Source organism: Conger conger, chromosome 14 (genome assembly GCF_963514075.1).
Source record: "Conger conger chromosome 14, fConCon1.1, whole genome shotgun sequence".
Lineage (NCBI taxonomy): Eukaryota > Metazoa > Chordata > Actinopteri > Anguilliformes > Congridae > Conger > Conger conger.
Genome location: NC_083773.1, coordinates 13,735,746 through 13,751,335, shown reverse-complemented (window position 1 = coordinate 13,751,335; position 15,590 = coordinate 13,735,746). Strand labels below are relative to the sequence as shown.

Genomic DNA, 15,590 nt, shown 5'->3' with positions numbered 1-15,590 from the left:
AATCTAACTTCATCTGACATTCAAAATGAGGTGAACAGCAAACATCCTTGGGGAAATCAGTCTTTTTGTCTTCTTTAGACACTGAACTGATTCAGAGGCTTTGCTATTAGACAGTTCAGCTAAATAACAGAAGGTTTTGAGTTCAAATGCCTTGACTGCATCACACTGTCGTACACAGTGTCCACTATACCTGTGATTTGTACTTGCAATTAAACAGAATGACTCGAACATTCTGTCACTCTGTTGTCTCATGTCGCACATACAAGTGCATTGACCAAATGAGCCCTAGGCTACAGCGTAGCCTTCATGCATAAAACAATATATTAAAAATATAAATGCATATATTTTTTACTTTTTATGCATGTCTCTTCAGTATCATAACATTAAACTCCGCATATGGTTGCAACAGAACATTACAGAAAAGGGAACAGATTATAGATGCAACATCACGATTAGCATATTATTCACATTTAAGTAAGTATTCCACATCCTGCTGAGATGGAAAGATGAAAATGCACAGGGCTGAGTTACATTAAAGAATGTAAGGGGGCAGGGGTATAATAGCTCTGGAAAAGAGCTGGTGCATTTCAGAAATGTGGGTGAAGTTGTAGAAAATTTTAAATTAGCATGTTAATGTACAAATCTTTATAAAAAATGTATTCTTGCTGTAATAGCTAGGGCTGCTTTGAACCATAGGTCTACTAGGAACCCACATTCAACATATTCAGCATCTAGAAAGGTATAAACTATACTTCACTCCCCAGTTAGCAATGACTTTATAAAAGTAATGCGCAATATTCTCAGCTGTCCAATTAGTCAGCACCACCTCTCCACTGATATGGCAAGACATGATAGTAAATGATATCAAGCCAGTGAGTTACAGCAGGCAAATGCATCCATTTTCTGTCTAGGTTTTTTTTTTTGGCTACTTTCCCAGTCTTTTCAAGGACAGTAGAACATTTGATCACTGTCCATGACTCTTCCAGGACTTTCCAGAATGAAAATATTTTCAAGGGCTTTCCAAGGGCCACGGGAAGCAAATTAATTGCAGATATCTTTAATCTGATATGCAGACTAATTGTAGGATGTATGTGTTGACAGACAGAATTAGCTTTTTATATGCATCTTCACTTTTTTAATACAAAAATGTTGAATCTATGTTACTATATTGGTACTGTATACATGCATTTTCTCAATAAAATTACATTAGTTTAAGGCACACCCCTTACTGAGCAATAAAGGAAATACCATTGGGCTTGCTACCAAACCAGATGAAGGCAAGCAGAAGGCAATCCAATGATAGCTTTCCTAAGTAGCAAGCAACTGTACGTCTTTGAAATGTGGAACACACAGCCTGGTCCGGAATTTACTTTTCATCTAGTTTCTGAGGGTATGAACGCCATTTTACCACCGGAATCTGCTCAATGGAAGGGGGGAAGGTCAGAGAGCTCCTTGCAGGTGGGGCTGAGGGACCACCCTTTTCGCCTGTGTGGAACAGGTTCTTTTTATGTTGGACAACCAGGCAGTTGGCAAACCCGTGTGTCCTCGGTTATTCATAGGAGGCGTAGTTCTCATTCCTTTCCCATCCCAAATCCAGTTAATTTATTTTTATGATAAATATGCTTTGTGTAGGCACCTTAAAAGACAACTTTCAGACTTACCGCTTTGTGTTCTACGATTCATAGGCTTTGCATATTATTTGAAATAATTTGAAAGGAAACTCTTGTGAACACCACAGATATTTATTCTAAAGAATATATATATATTTTTTACATGCATTTTTCATAGCACAGCTACTGTATGTGAACTGAAGCGATTAGTTATCTGACAGAGACACTGGCAAAAAGCATGGAAGGCAAGCCCATTGGGATGAAGGACTGTAACCTACTGTATGTAAAGCCAATGTCAATGTCTCCAAATAGAACAATGCAACAGCAGTAGTAGCAGCAGTAGTAGTAGTATAAACTGGGATGGAAGAGCCTGAATGATGTCGCCCTTTTGAATGGCACAATATCATTACTCCAATTTTAACTGAACACCCGCAAAAACAAGATGGATGTGTCCATTGTTAGCGTCTGCTGCTGGGTGTTTGTGTCCAGTCGAGGCGGTCAGCCAGCTTTAGTGCCATGGTGGGTGTGCACACACAGGGTTGACAGATCTGTTCATTAAGTCCCACCAGTGCTGACGTTGCTCACAACTCAATAACAGCACTGCTGTGTCCTTTCCTTCAAAACATTGGCTCGTCCGAGCAGAACGATGAAAGCAGCAAGATTCTTGGGGAACTTGTTTGCCTAAATCTAATTTGCTTCTGATGCCATGGACTTGTTTATTTGTTATTTTTAAAATAAAATGTACATTTTCCTATTCTTGTATCCCAATACAAGTAATGGTTACATGTTGAGAAATGCAACTAGACAAGCTCCATTGCTTTCACTGCCTCCGGTTATACGTTCTTGACGTGAGATAAAGAAATGTGGCATTTGCTGGGGCTAATATTTCCCATCACTGTTCACCCCGCCATGCATATCCAGCAGCTGCTAAAGATAATGCACAAGTATGATAATAGATCAACTTCCTGCTATCAATTTTTTCCTGAAAAGGACGAGGAGAAAAGTTGCATGCTGTGGTAACCCAGACATAACACACTAATTGAAGTGAGAGGCACAGTTTAAGATTTGTGCCAAGTCCCCTTCCATGCATAAAGAGGCTTAATAGTTTTGAAAATCGCTTTTCCCTCATTCATTTTTTCTTTATTTATTAAGAAAATTGGAATTCAGACATGACTGCCTTATATACAGCAAACAGAGCACACAGACCTTGCACAGAGTGAGTTCCATTCTACCAAGGCACTGCACTGCTGTAGGCCCAAAATGATATTACTAGCACCAGTCGATGGTGGTTACGAACACGCTTGTCTGGGGTGGGGTGGGGTGGGGGGTTTGACACGTGCTGAAAGAGTTAAATCTGCAGACTGTTATTTCACAATTAAGTGAAACTGTGTCTTATGTACAGTACTTTAAGAATAAAAAATATAGTCAAATACGAATTTAAGCCATATAAAAGATTTCTCTAATATGATATTAATGTTAATAATTCACAGAAATATTGACACATTTGAAGTTTTTGCTGAACAGAAAATAATCAATTAAGGAACATGCTGCAAGTCATTCAAATGGAGGAAAGGCAAGCCCAAAAGGTTTCATTTCTAACAATAGATTATAACATGGCACCAGAACTCACAAATATTATAAAATATGTGAAGTGAATATGCAGTGAAACCATTGTAAAGGTAAGCATCTAAGATAAGCATGTGGAAGGTATATTTACCTTATTATTTTCCATTTGCCAGTTTAATATAATAAACTTCCAGTAAGAATGCCTATGCATGCTTGCCACTTATCAGTTTACTCATCTGCCACAAGACCAGCATACCGGCCTGCACATTTTATCACAAGATGCTCACATATACAATAACTGGTGTACCACAAGTACTAGGCCTATTGTGGAAACCATTTTGTTTTATTGGTTTCGGTTAGAATATCTCTAAACAAGAATTGCAGATTTTGTCCGTGATTACTTGAGCAGAGATTTACCGTCACAGATTTGAATTTATTTTGGCAGAACAGAAACCGGGACCCATGGAGAACCCTAGTGGGGAGCATGCATTACTGCAGCTGCTGACAACACGCAGCAGCGCCCTCCGAGAGAAAACGCAGAGGCACACATCAAAGCTCACAGTGCTGCTGCCATGAGACAGAGGATTAGGGCCAACAAATTTCCAGAGGCGATAATGACGAAAGAAAATATCCCTAAAACAGGAAAAAGAGATCCGTAGAGACTGGTGATGGTGTTATTTTCAGAGTACAATCTTGTTATTTAGATGGCAGACAAATAAAAGGCTCAGCTGTGATAAAGCAGACATCTCATAAATTCACTGCGCTCGTGTTTAGCTCAACTGGAAAGTATTGTGGAAGATTCTCCTCGTGCCCCAAGTGAGAAGAGAGCTTGAACAGAAACGTAACACTCCATCAACCCTGAGCTTTCCCTTTCATATTTAATAGTCTTCCATTCTCTTGTTCACCCCAAAGACCCAACGAGATACAGAAGATTATCTGTCTCTGTCCCACCAGATAGGTAAATAGCATTTGTTAGTATTGAAATGGATTAACCAGACTTCAGAGATGCCAACTGGCTAATTTGATCCGGAATGAAGCCCTTTGTTTCCGATTGGATTAACAGCAGAAACATACTCTGGAGAGAAGCGCAGAACAACAGATAGAGTCAGAGCTCATCTCCATTGTTGCCATCCCACCACACTGACACTGAGAGAAAAACAACAAAACCTAGAAAACACACAACAGGTCAGATTGACTTCTCTGTTAAGCACATTCAAGGATTCTACAATGAATGCCCATTGTAAGAGATATATTTCCAAAATATTTATTTAAATACAATTCCCAAACTTAAAATATACTGACATGCTCATTTTGTACCAAATTAACTCAATGAAATTACAAACAAAATACCGCATTCAGTGTCACCTTTTACCCCAGGCAAGAAATACATTTCCTATGAGAAATAGGCCCCGAAGTCTTAATCCAGTTCTTGTCATAGCAATTTGGGTGGGTGTATCTTTCAAAGCACAATGGTATAAAACACAGCAGGCAATCAGTACCACAATCCCGCAGCAGAACACACAAAAAACGACAAAAGATTGTCTGCAACTAAAGCGGTCATCACATCAAATATGACGTCTCCTTGAGAAAGATTGTGAAATACCCATTCCCAGAGGAACCCAATGGAATGGTGACAACACCAACTCTATTTCAGAGACCTTTCCATCAGTTATTATGAATTATGAAGAACAGCAGAGTTCATTTACCGTACAAACTAATCTCTACTTTTCTCAAAAGAACCTACAGACCTTTATTCCTCCAGTTATATTTGATGGGCACAATGAGGCCTTCTCTCAACATCTTCAGTCATTCACCCAACAGGAGGGAAGTCAGAAAACACACAAAACGCTGCATAGTACTGAACAAGCCAATATGAACACATTTATAAGCTCACAGGCACGCAGTCTCTTTCCCTTAAAGGCTTACCGTGTTCTGCGACCCGTTGTGAAAACAGCCGAGCGGGTCTTTCACGGCGTTCGGTGACTGACAGTGCTCAGCTCGACCTCAGGACACAGGCATGAGAGATGCGGAGCTTCTCTGGCATTAGCCCAATCAACACCGCAATGGTGCTTCGGCTCTTCTCACCATTTCTAAAAGCAGTGTTATTGGAGGACAAGACAAGGAGCGCTGCATTGCTCCTCCTCACCTTCTCTCGCATGACAAGAAAGAGCACTCCGTGAAAAGGCTCCATTCAGACACACATCACAAGAAGATGCTAAAACATTACCACAACCTTTTTTACAAAAGGAAACCATCCTATGTGACTGTTAACCAGACAACCCTTAAATCTGACAGCGGATCTTATTTCAGAAATAAAGAGCAAGCAGTATTATGTAGTGATTATGTAGCCGATATGTTGCCTGTGCAAATAAATTCCTGTATTTGAATTCCTGCCATAGTTCAGAGCAGACATGCCCTTCATGCACAACTCACACATGGCAGAAATTAGGAATTATTACACACAACGCGCGAGGACCTGCTGGGAGAAAGCAGATGTAAAATATAGGCCTATATGCAATTAATTATACATGACACTCAGAGAATCAAATCAATTAGATATTGCGGCGGCAAGAATAAATGGTACATAATTGATGGCAGTTCTCGTACATAATGCAGAGCTGTCAGTGAGTCTCAACGTGCAAGTTGTGTGGTGGGTAGATGGGCTGAGCCAGAAAGAAACATTTACCTTAGGCTGAGGTGAATTTGACATTCTTTCTGCATCCATCCAACTTTTTACCATTGGTGTGCCAGTCAAACAACACAGAACAATAATAGCAGAATCACAAGTCCAATCTCAATTTCAGCTTACAAATCAATTTACGCTGGTAAAAGGTACACTGGCACTCGTGCTAGGTTCTCTGTAGTTTGACCTTGCCACAAGCATCTTTTGAACAAACGAAAGAGTAAAGCGGGTTTATTACATAAATTGACATTTTATCTGACATTGCAGGGGACCTCTTTTTCTGACCTCATACACGAGGCAGTGGTCAATGTTGTACTGGTCAGAACTGGGTCAAGGAGGTAGTGGAGTGTGGATTTAGTGAAAGTTTGGTCTGAGCCAAGTGGAAAAGGAAGGAATAAGGCAGGTTTTTTTTGGAGGGTAGACAGATGGCTCACATTAAAAGGAGGAGCCATGTGACATCCCCCTAAACAGCACCACTGAGAACCAGATAATTAAAAGGTATTTAATCAAATTCCTCAAATTAAAAATCCAGCTGGACTCCCCCCATCTCCCGCTGTTTGCTACGTCTCCACCTCTGGATGGCCTGGATCCATCCTACTATGGAGGGCAAGGGTAAAATGTCACAACAAAAATTAACTTTCACACCATCTTTCCCTCATGTATCCACTCCAGGCCCAAAAGTTGCGTAGGCAAGTCCTGGAAATGTTCCGCCTGTGAAGCGTGTATTCAGTTCAAATCCACAACGTTTCTCTAGAGGCATTCCGTCTCAGCATATAAGGCAAGTGGCTGTGATCAGGCAGCGGCTAAGTAGGACACCAATGACAATATGCGGAGCTATCAAACAAATAATTGTGTTCATTTGTTTCGCCAAAGACTCTGACAATTACTTCTATACAACAATTAATACACATCCGTTGACAAGTCACATTCTATTACTAGTGAACTGCTGTAATGGCATCTTGCTGCTGGAGGACTGAATGCAAAACAGGTTTTACCTTTACAGCAGGGACCTCAAACTTCAGTACTGCATCCAGTTTTATTACCATTATCATTATTATTTTTCTATTAGCAGCCAATTTAGGCCGTGGAAGCAAAGAGTGTGTGGAGCCTTTAATCAATCAACGACTGGAATTAAGCACTTAAGTGCTGATAAACACAAAAAGCGCTGACGCAACAACCCTTCCTGCAGTGTAGTTTCAGATCCCGGCTGCAAAGAATTAAAGTTTGAGAAACACCACCCCCTGTGCAGGAAGCCAACTCATAAAGGAGGTCATCTCACTGGCTGTGAAATCCAACCACCACTTTCCTACAATACAAAATACTAAATATACATAGTATACACACAAAAGTGTCATTACCCAAAAACACACATGCCCCATTCCATATTAGAAACCTTGATGAGCCTCAGTGGCATTCTCTCCTCAGTATTTCGATGCAAATCGAGGGCAAAAACACTGACAGGCCCATTTTTGGATGGATGATTGTGGATGTGAAAACAGAAGAGGACTTTTTTGCTAAGCCCTCAGAGGGGAAAGTGACATTCCAATGGAGCTCCTGGACAGAGCCATCATCCTGTCACTGCACAGGCAGCCCTGGCATACCTCCAATAGCAGGTCCAACTGGGCCAGGGACTTATTCTGACATTCAAATCAGACCCAGGTGCCCCAATATGATTAAATCCAGCAAGAGACAAGTCAAATCCTAGGGAGGGATGATCACACTGGCCAAAATAGAATTATATGTAAAGTGGTATCACTAGCAGAGCCCATCAATCAGAGTTTTGCTAATAGTATGATCAGAGACTGCTTCCGATGCCTTAGCATTACAATGCATTAGGTTGGAAATAGCAGTAACAAATCTATGCAGCTTGGCTACAAAACTACACCTTCACCTCTCAAAATTCTCAAGTTCACAAAAAAAGCAAAATTTGATTAAAAAAACCTTAAAAGGTGGTACACGGAAACACAGGAGAGAGGAAGAAATAGTTTTGCTAATTTTTTAAAGTTCCTCGGTTAATTGCTTTCAAAGGTTTAAGGTGAAAAAGGAAATTGAGAAAAATACTGCAAATTAACATCTTTTGATGCTGTTCTTGGACAGTTATTAAGTAAAAAGGCCATTGATACCAATGAAATCCTTATAAGCAATATGCAAGCATTTGCTTCAGTACTTCCTAAGGGGATTGAACTGGGCCATTAAGGGAAATAGGACCTTATGTGAGAAAGATTTTGCCAGGAATAGGCTACATTTACAGAAGATACTACTCATGAGAAGGTTAGAACAGATGGCAAAATAATCAAACTTCACTCATTTGTAGCAGCCAAGCTTTGAGTGGGACTTAAGACAAACGTATGACTGTTAATGGCACTGCACAAAAAAAAGTTATTCTGCGTCAAAATGCCAGTGCTGCCTTTCCAAGATATTTTTGGATTTCAATCAGCATTTTGTTAGCTTTCTTCCTGAGAATGCACTCCAATTAATATTCTTTAGTACACCTGGGACCTCAATAACATGGGATTTCGAGTTGATTGTGACTTCAAGCAAAGGGAATGCAGAAAGAGCCACTCTAAACATCCCACGGACCACCGTGATCCATGAACAGTTGACGGAAATATTTTTATTTACTGAAAAACTAGTTGTGGACATGAACATAAACCAGAGAAAAATAAAAATCACCACATGAGGAAGAAATATACATAATTTACTGAATGAGCCATATGAATGCACAGGCTTGCCATAACCGTTTTGATTCAATGCTGATTTGTGGTACTGAGCTGGATGACTGGATTACAAATACTTTTATGAAGCAGTGTGATCTTTATACGGCTTCCAAATCACACAGCATTTAGGGTGCAGTCATAAGTATTTGGACAGTGGTACAATTTCTGGTCTTTTGAATCTGTACTCCAACACATTGGATTTGATATGAAACAATGAATAGGAAATTATAAGCACTTTATTAGGAACATTTTTACTTTATTGCATGTACTTATTCATGCGATTATCTGATCAGCCAATTGTGTGGCCGCAGTGCAATGCATACAATCCTGTAGATATGATTCAGGAGCCTCTGTTAATGTACACATCAACCATCACAATGGGGAAGAAATGTTATCTAAGTGACTTTGACCGTGGAATGATTGTTGGTGGCAGACAGGGTGGTTTGAGTATCTTAGAAACCGCTGATCTCCTGGGATTTCACACACACTAGTCTCTAGAGTTCGCAAGGAACGGTGCAAAAAAACCCAAAAAGATTCAGCAAGCAGCAGTTCTGCAGACAGAAACACCTGGTTACTGAGAGACGTCCGAGGAGAATGGCCAGACTGGTCGAAGCTGATTACCACACATTACAACAGTGGTATGCAGAAGAGCATCTCTGAACACACAACGCATCCTAACTCTAAGTGGATAGGCTATAGCAGTAAAAATCTAAAGTCTAATACATTCATTCAACCAAACACTTCCGGACTGCACTGTACTCCACTCATTTACTCAATACCCAATGCCAAAGTCGGGTCTGGGCAGAAAATGACCAAAAAGTGTTAAATCAAGAAACTTTATGTTCTTCAAAGGGTATAATAGGCCTATTTATGTACAAAAAAATGTTTATACTACAATGCCTTCGCACGTTTTGATCAGTTCAAACGGGACCTCAATTTACACCGGGTATAACTAGCCATCCTGACAGATCAAAAAGCAATGCTACATAAAGTCTGATGCACGGCTCTATACACTCCGTGGATTCAATCGGTTCAATGAACATTGCAACTTCCAAACATCACAAAACTATGAGTCTACGAAATAGTAGAAGACAAAAGCATGACATGCCTCTAAACCGTACAAACATTAACAAATTTCCGACCAACGTGCTCACAAATGAGTGAATAGCTCCAGATCAATAGCGTTAGACCTAGGTTGGTAGTAAAAAGGTATACGGTCACACTAGCTAATATTTAATTATGAGCCAACTATCTATCTAGCTACAAATGCTTACGGAGCAGGTGGATAAGAGCGAACTACGAGTGACAGCAGATACGAGTCTGCTGTCACAAAATAGCAAACTAGAATTTCACTGATTAGCTAAAGTATATGGGAGATTTAAACTATGGTAAAAAAGGACTGAAATACAACAGCAAATCCAATTAACAATGCATATTTTCTCCATTTCCGCGCGGACGTGATCAGAACTAAACAGGAACTCACCAAACGTGCGTGCTTCAAGGAACGGAGCGCAATGTATTATGGGCAATGAAGTTCACGTTTGGCTTGTTGCCCAATCACAGACAGTAAAGAGATTGGATAGTAGGAGGTGTTAAGGCAATGACTACAAGAGCCACGCTGCACCTCATAGTGAAACGAAGAAATGTCCTTGTTGAAGCCGATTCGTATTTTTGTTACTATTCTTTATAAAGACGCTACGTCATACATTTCTCTAGGAAAGTTAAACATGTTAACGTGTCATTTGATTATCAGAACAGCAGCCCTACTGAGAATAAAGGAATAATTTAAGGAATTAGGAATAATACTGAGAATAATTTAAGAAAATTTGAAAGTTTATAAAAGGTTATATTTCGGACTATTGTAAAAGTATAATGTGACATGATGGTTGGCCCAGGTCTCATTGCTGGCTGCTGTTCTTTTGAGGGGTTTGAGAGGTTGATGGTGACTATTTATAGCTGCATATTATTTCAAATTTACAATTTGTAAGGTTGGGCTTACATGTGAGTACAAGATTCTTAACAGACAGCAAAGTGGCTGCACCATACAAAAAAGTAAATGAATGAGCAAAGTCAAATAGGAGACGGACATAGGGGAACACCAGCTGGCACAGTGATTAGGAGACACAGTTTATAAACATAGTACGCTACACATCCAAACCGGTAAGGTCTAGCAACAGCACTTGCACATACTTAAAGGTACAATAGGTAAGATTTTTGTGTTAAGATATTGTTACAAGACCCTTAAGATATTGTTACAAAATCCCTTCCTATCATTGAAAATTAGTTCTAATTGGCACTGCCACAGTTGTGGTTTGAGCGTATTTGCAGCTGCAATTCCTCTCTTGACCGTTAGAAGTCCGAAATTACCTACTGTACATTTAAAATGTCAGGAAGACCGTACCCCCGATTGCCACTTTACCCCCTCCCGAGGGGCCAGTCGTCCTCGATGGCCACAGAGTCTTCAACAAAGTCGAAGTGCCGCGGCAACCACCGCTGGTGCCTTGAGCGAACAGGGGGGGCTGCAGTCACTGGGTGAGCTGGGGGGTGAGTCAGGGGGTGTCCCTGGAGTCGCCATTGGATTTGTGACCGGGTCGCTGCACTGCGTTTCGTCGAGGCCCAGGTTCAGATCATCGGCTCGTTACCACTCTAGGGAGCGCCTTGCTGCGCTCCTGCGGCGGCACTCCAAGATCTCACAGGGACGTCGGGAGAGGGCAATGTGATGCGGCTTTGAGAAAAGCCTTGCTCTCTACGGCCGTGATAAAGGCTGTGATGAAGTTGCGAGCTATGTGGCCTGGTTCCCCAGGCGTGATAGCTTGCAGGAATGAGTGGAGGGCCAGCTCTTCTTAGGCTGTAGCATGAAACTCAGGGTAGCCACGCCGCACGTAGAACCAGATGTCAGCCGGGAACGGTTTCAGGTTCTCTCCCTCTCTCCACTTCCGGCTCGTCTGCTTATCCCTCATTTGCTCCAGGAAGGCCTCGGCCAGGGTGAGACCTGCGTCTCTCCGTGGGGTCGAGGTCGAGGAGGATCAGGAGGGCGTTCCCAGCGCCAGGTGGACAGCCATCTCTTCAGTGCCCCATTCACTGTACCATACCGCGATCTGAACTTGGCCGAGGTAGGGCTCCAGCGGTTCTGCTCTGGTATAGCGTGGCAGCTTCATCGTCTGGAATAGTCGGCCGGGGGGATGGGGTCAGCACCGGCGCCTCACCTGCCTCTGCTGTGCTGCTTAGCTCGGCACCCCCTGGGCTGCTGGGTCGCCGCTTCCTCTGGGCTGCTGGGTCGGCAGGCGTTGCCGATCTCAGCGTAGCCCTGGTAGGGAAGCCTGGGTCCGCTTGCTCCAACGGGTAAGTCCGGGAAGGCAATGCTCAGTACCCAAAAAGCCCGTCTTCGTGTTTCCTTGCTGGGCAGACTATCTATGACTGCAGGGATGGCGAACTTCTCGGGTTCCCCAGCGTACGTCCTTGGTCTTGTGTCGCGTATTCATGACAAATTTTTCAATCTCCTTGGTCAGCTTCATACCCTCTTCTGACACCAATGTAATGTGGCTCCATCATGAAACTGACAGACCAGGAATTCCAGCTCAATGGTTTTATTTCTCAGGAAACATGTGATCAAGCAGTCAGGTTTCAACACAGGACACTCTTTTCATGGCCCCCCCAGCCATCCCCAAACCCAACCCAGGGTAGCATGTACTGGTAACACACATGTACACAGTTTATTATATATTAACATAGTGTGCTATTTAGATTACACGTCCAAAATGGTAAGGTCTGGCAACAGCATTTGCACATACTTAAAATGTCAGTTTGCCAACCCGCAAGTGGGCCTGGTGCGTTGGGATCCCTGAATTGGTCAGTCCATACCTCCGGTCGCCACAATATCTTTCTAGGGGGTGGAAAATGCCTGTCTTGTTTAAATGTGAACTGATTACGACAGTAATTTTAAATAAGTAACTAGGATACAAATTATTGTTCTACTGTAGCTTGGACAATTAAAACATCAAGTTGCAGATGTTTATTTTGGGAGCCGTTGGAAACAATCTGTAATTAATACTCCCTTTCACCTGGTGCTTTGTGCAATAAATGTATCATTAGACTGAAAGCATAGTAATGGCCAATGTAGCAAAATCTGAAATATAATTAGAACTCTGATGCTGATAAAAACACAACTTAACTGCAAGACCTTTTACTGAAACAGCCAAATTATTTTCTTGCAGTTTCCCAATGTATTAGTTGGATTTTTTAAGATCTCCGGAATGAAAGGCGCCTATTATTAATTTTTAGGTTGATAATTTTCAACCTGTTTTTTCAGTTTCATTTGTAGATAATTGAGAAAACTATCAAAGAAGACCAGAAGACTCAAGGTTTTTACTTTGAGGTGTACAACAGGAATGCTTCACTACAGATATTTTCTCTGAGTTATAAACCTACAGTAAAATAATATTTTTTAGCATGTGCAATTAAAAAGACTTAGAAAATGATTTGTGAGCACATAATATAAAAGAACGAGTAAGCTTTATTTATTTAAAAGCACAGGCAGCTGCAATGTGATGATTTCTATGAGAGTTATACATTTGTTGTCAGGTATAAAGTTTACAGCCACATGTCATTTCTGAATATATTTTACTACAGATGATATGTATCATTCTTTCCCCAATTCACTCTGATAAGTTGAATCAGAAATACAATACTGACTCTTACAAGTGACAGACAGAAGGTTCTATACGAAACCGATTTATTTAAAATAAGTTGGCCCACAACAGCAGTTTCTTTTTTTAAGATGCGCACTACCTATAGTTTAGTGTAAATAGTTTGGAAAAACCTTGAAGTTATAACAGATTTAATTTCAGTTCTTGGAATTTTTTTAATGAATAAAGCAAATTCATAATTTGATGCAATAAGGAGAACAATCCATGCAAAATGATGAGGTTATGCCACTTCATAGTTAGGAAGAGAGATTGTGAGTGAGATGTTTGGATGTGAATTAACGAAAACGTACTCTTTGGGCTCCCTAGGAAACATCAATTGACTAGATTGAATCAAATTTTTGAATCTAACACATCCACCTATGTGATAACCAAAGATAAATATTTTGACACACTGGTCATCACAAGCACAGTTGACTTGAGAACTCTAAAGTATTGTTACTGTACCTGAAACTATTGCTTCTCAACTAAAATTCAGCAATGCCAAATTCAACTGTCAGGCTACAATGTTGTCCTCTCCGTACCACCTGAATTTCATCTTAAAAAGGTATGCTACTGTAGTTCCCACTGTAGGAGCCACATTTCCCACAATCCCACAGGACAATTCCGTGACCTCCGCCCCGCATGAGGTCTAGCTCAGTTCAGCCAATCCCGTAATGGCGGGAGCAATAAACTTTCCCCATATTAGCAAAGATGTTCTCGGGATTCGCCCCTTCTTGCCATTTTCCCCTTCTATTCACTTGCTTTTTCGACGCTTGTTACTTCACCTCATCTGCTCCGTTACTTGGACAGAGGCTGAATTCTACACAGCGCACTACCAGGCCTACGGACACACCTAGATACCTTGCGGTAACTTAGTGGCCTACAGCGAGTGGAAGCGCTACATCAGTTTACCCCTGCAAAGCTCACCAACGAACCACAGCAACAAACTTTTACACAGGGAAAAAGAACCAGCGGACATTTTTTCCAGAACCGAACAGACCAGACGACAACGCGCAGCCCACGGGAACATCCCAGCCCTATGCATCTGCCTAGGACAGGGATCAGAAACCCTGGTCCTGGAGAGCCGCAGGATGTGCTGGCTTTCGTCTCCACCTTAAAATAAGCAACCGATTCAGACCCAAGAAATCAGGTGACATGAGTGAACTGTGTAATCAACGGCTTTCATTGATAAATTAATGCCAAGTAACAACGAAAGCCAGCACACCCTGCGGCTCTCCAGGACCAGGGTTGCCGACCCCTGGCCTAGGACAACAGTTCACATCGCCGATCCTACAAGACAGCACATCTTTTGGATCCAGCAATGCGTATGAACTCAGTAAGACAACAAACATTCAGGCACAGCCAGTGATTAGTTTAGTCTTGGCTGATATTGTGAATCTGTTTTATTTGTTGTCTTTTTGTTTCTATGTATTTTGTTCACTGTATACATATACGTGAATTGATTCGCCGTCTTTCGCGCATATATCGGGTAAACTACGCAAGTAGTGTCTCTTCACAGCTAACAGTAACAGTAACTAACAACGCTCACGTTTACCTTTCCTTTGTTCAAGGGACACACGCGCGCTTGCCCGCACACACACATTCCTACACTACTAACTTCCCTGAGTTCAACCCTATCTCTGTTCTGTGTTTGTCCGTTTGTTTAATAAATATATTTTATTAAACCGGTGTCTGTTTTGGCGTCGCATAGACATGAGAGCCGAGTTAAAGCAGTCTTTAGAAGAACTTACAACCTTCAGGTTATCGGTACGTTAAATCATTAATATTGTTTTTTGCAGTTTTACTGCTACACTACATTATTTGGCGCCCCGGTTTCGTAGAGAGTAAAATCCCTACGTTATTTGGCGGCCCATAGGAGGACCCAACACTACACTCTTTGTGGGCTACAGCATGTTTATAAACATGGCCTGTATTCCAAAGCAAGGGAAAGTGACAGGTCTGTTTCCCACGGTTTCCTTTGACTGTTGTTTCCCGTTCCAATCTACTCAGATCACTTTATTAGGTACACCTTTCTAGTACTGGGGGGTGGCCTGTAGCGCATTGGTTAAGGTACACGACTGGGACACACAAGGTCAGAGGTTTGATCCCTTGTCTAGCCACAATAAGATCCTTACAGCCATTGGGCCCTTGAGCAAGGCCCTTAACCCTGCATTGCTCCAGGGGAGGATCGTCTCCTGCTTGGTCTAATCAACTGTATGTTGCTCTGGATAAGAGTGTCTGCCAAATTCCATTAATGCAAAAATGTAATATTGGGTAGGACCTCCCTTTGTCCCCAGGACAGCCCAAATTATTGGTCTGACATGGGGCT

General features: G+C 41.6%; 1 protein-coding gene across 4 annotated transcripts in view; it reads right to left on the bottom strand.

Moving 5' to 3' along the window:
• Positions 1-15,590, bottom strand: part of fhit (fragile histidine triad diadenosine triphosphatase) — a 249,524-nt gene that overhangs the window by 230,703 nt on the left and 3,231 nt on the right. Inside the window, exon 1 of one of the 4 annotated variants that reach the window (XM_061219526.1) lies at positions 10,060-10,136. The exons of the other annotated variants lie outside the window; for them this stretch is intronic. The gene's annotated coding sequence lies outside the window, so the exon portion shown is untranslated. Of the gene's footprint in view, positions 1-10,059; positions 10,137-15,590 lie in introns of those variants that run through there. 4 annotated transcript variants of the gene reach the window in all.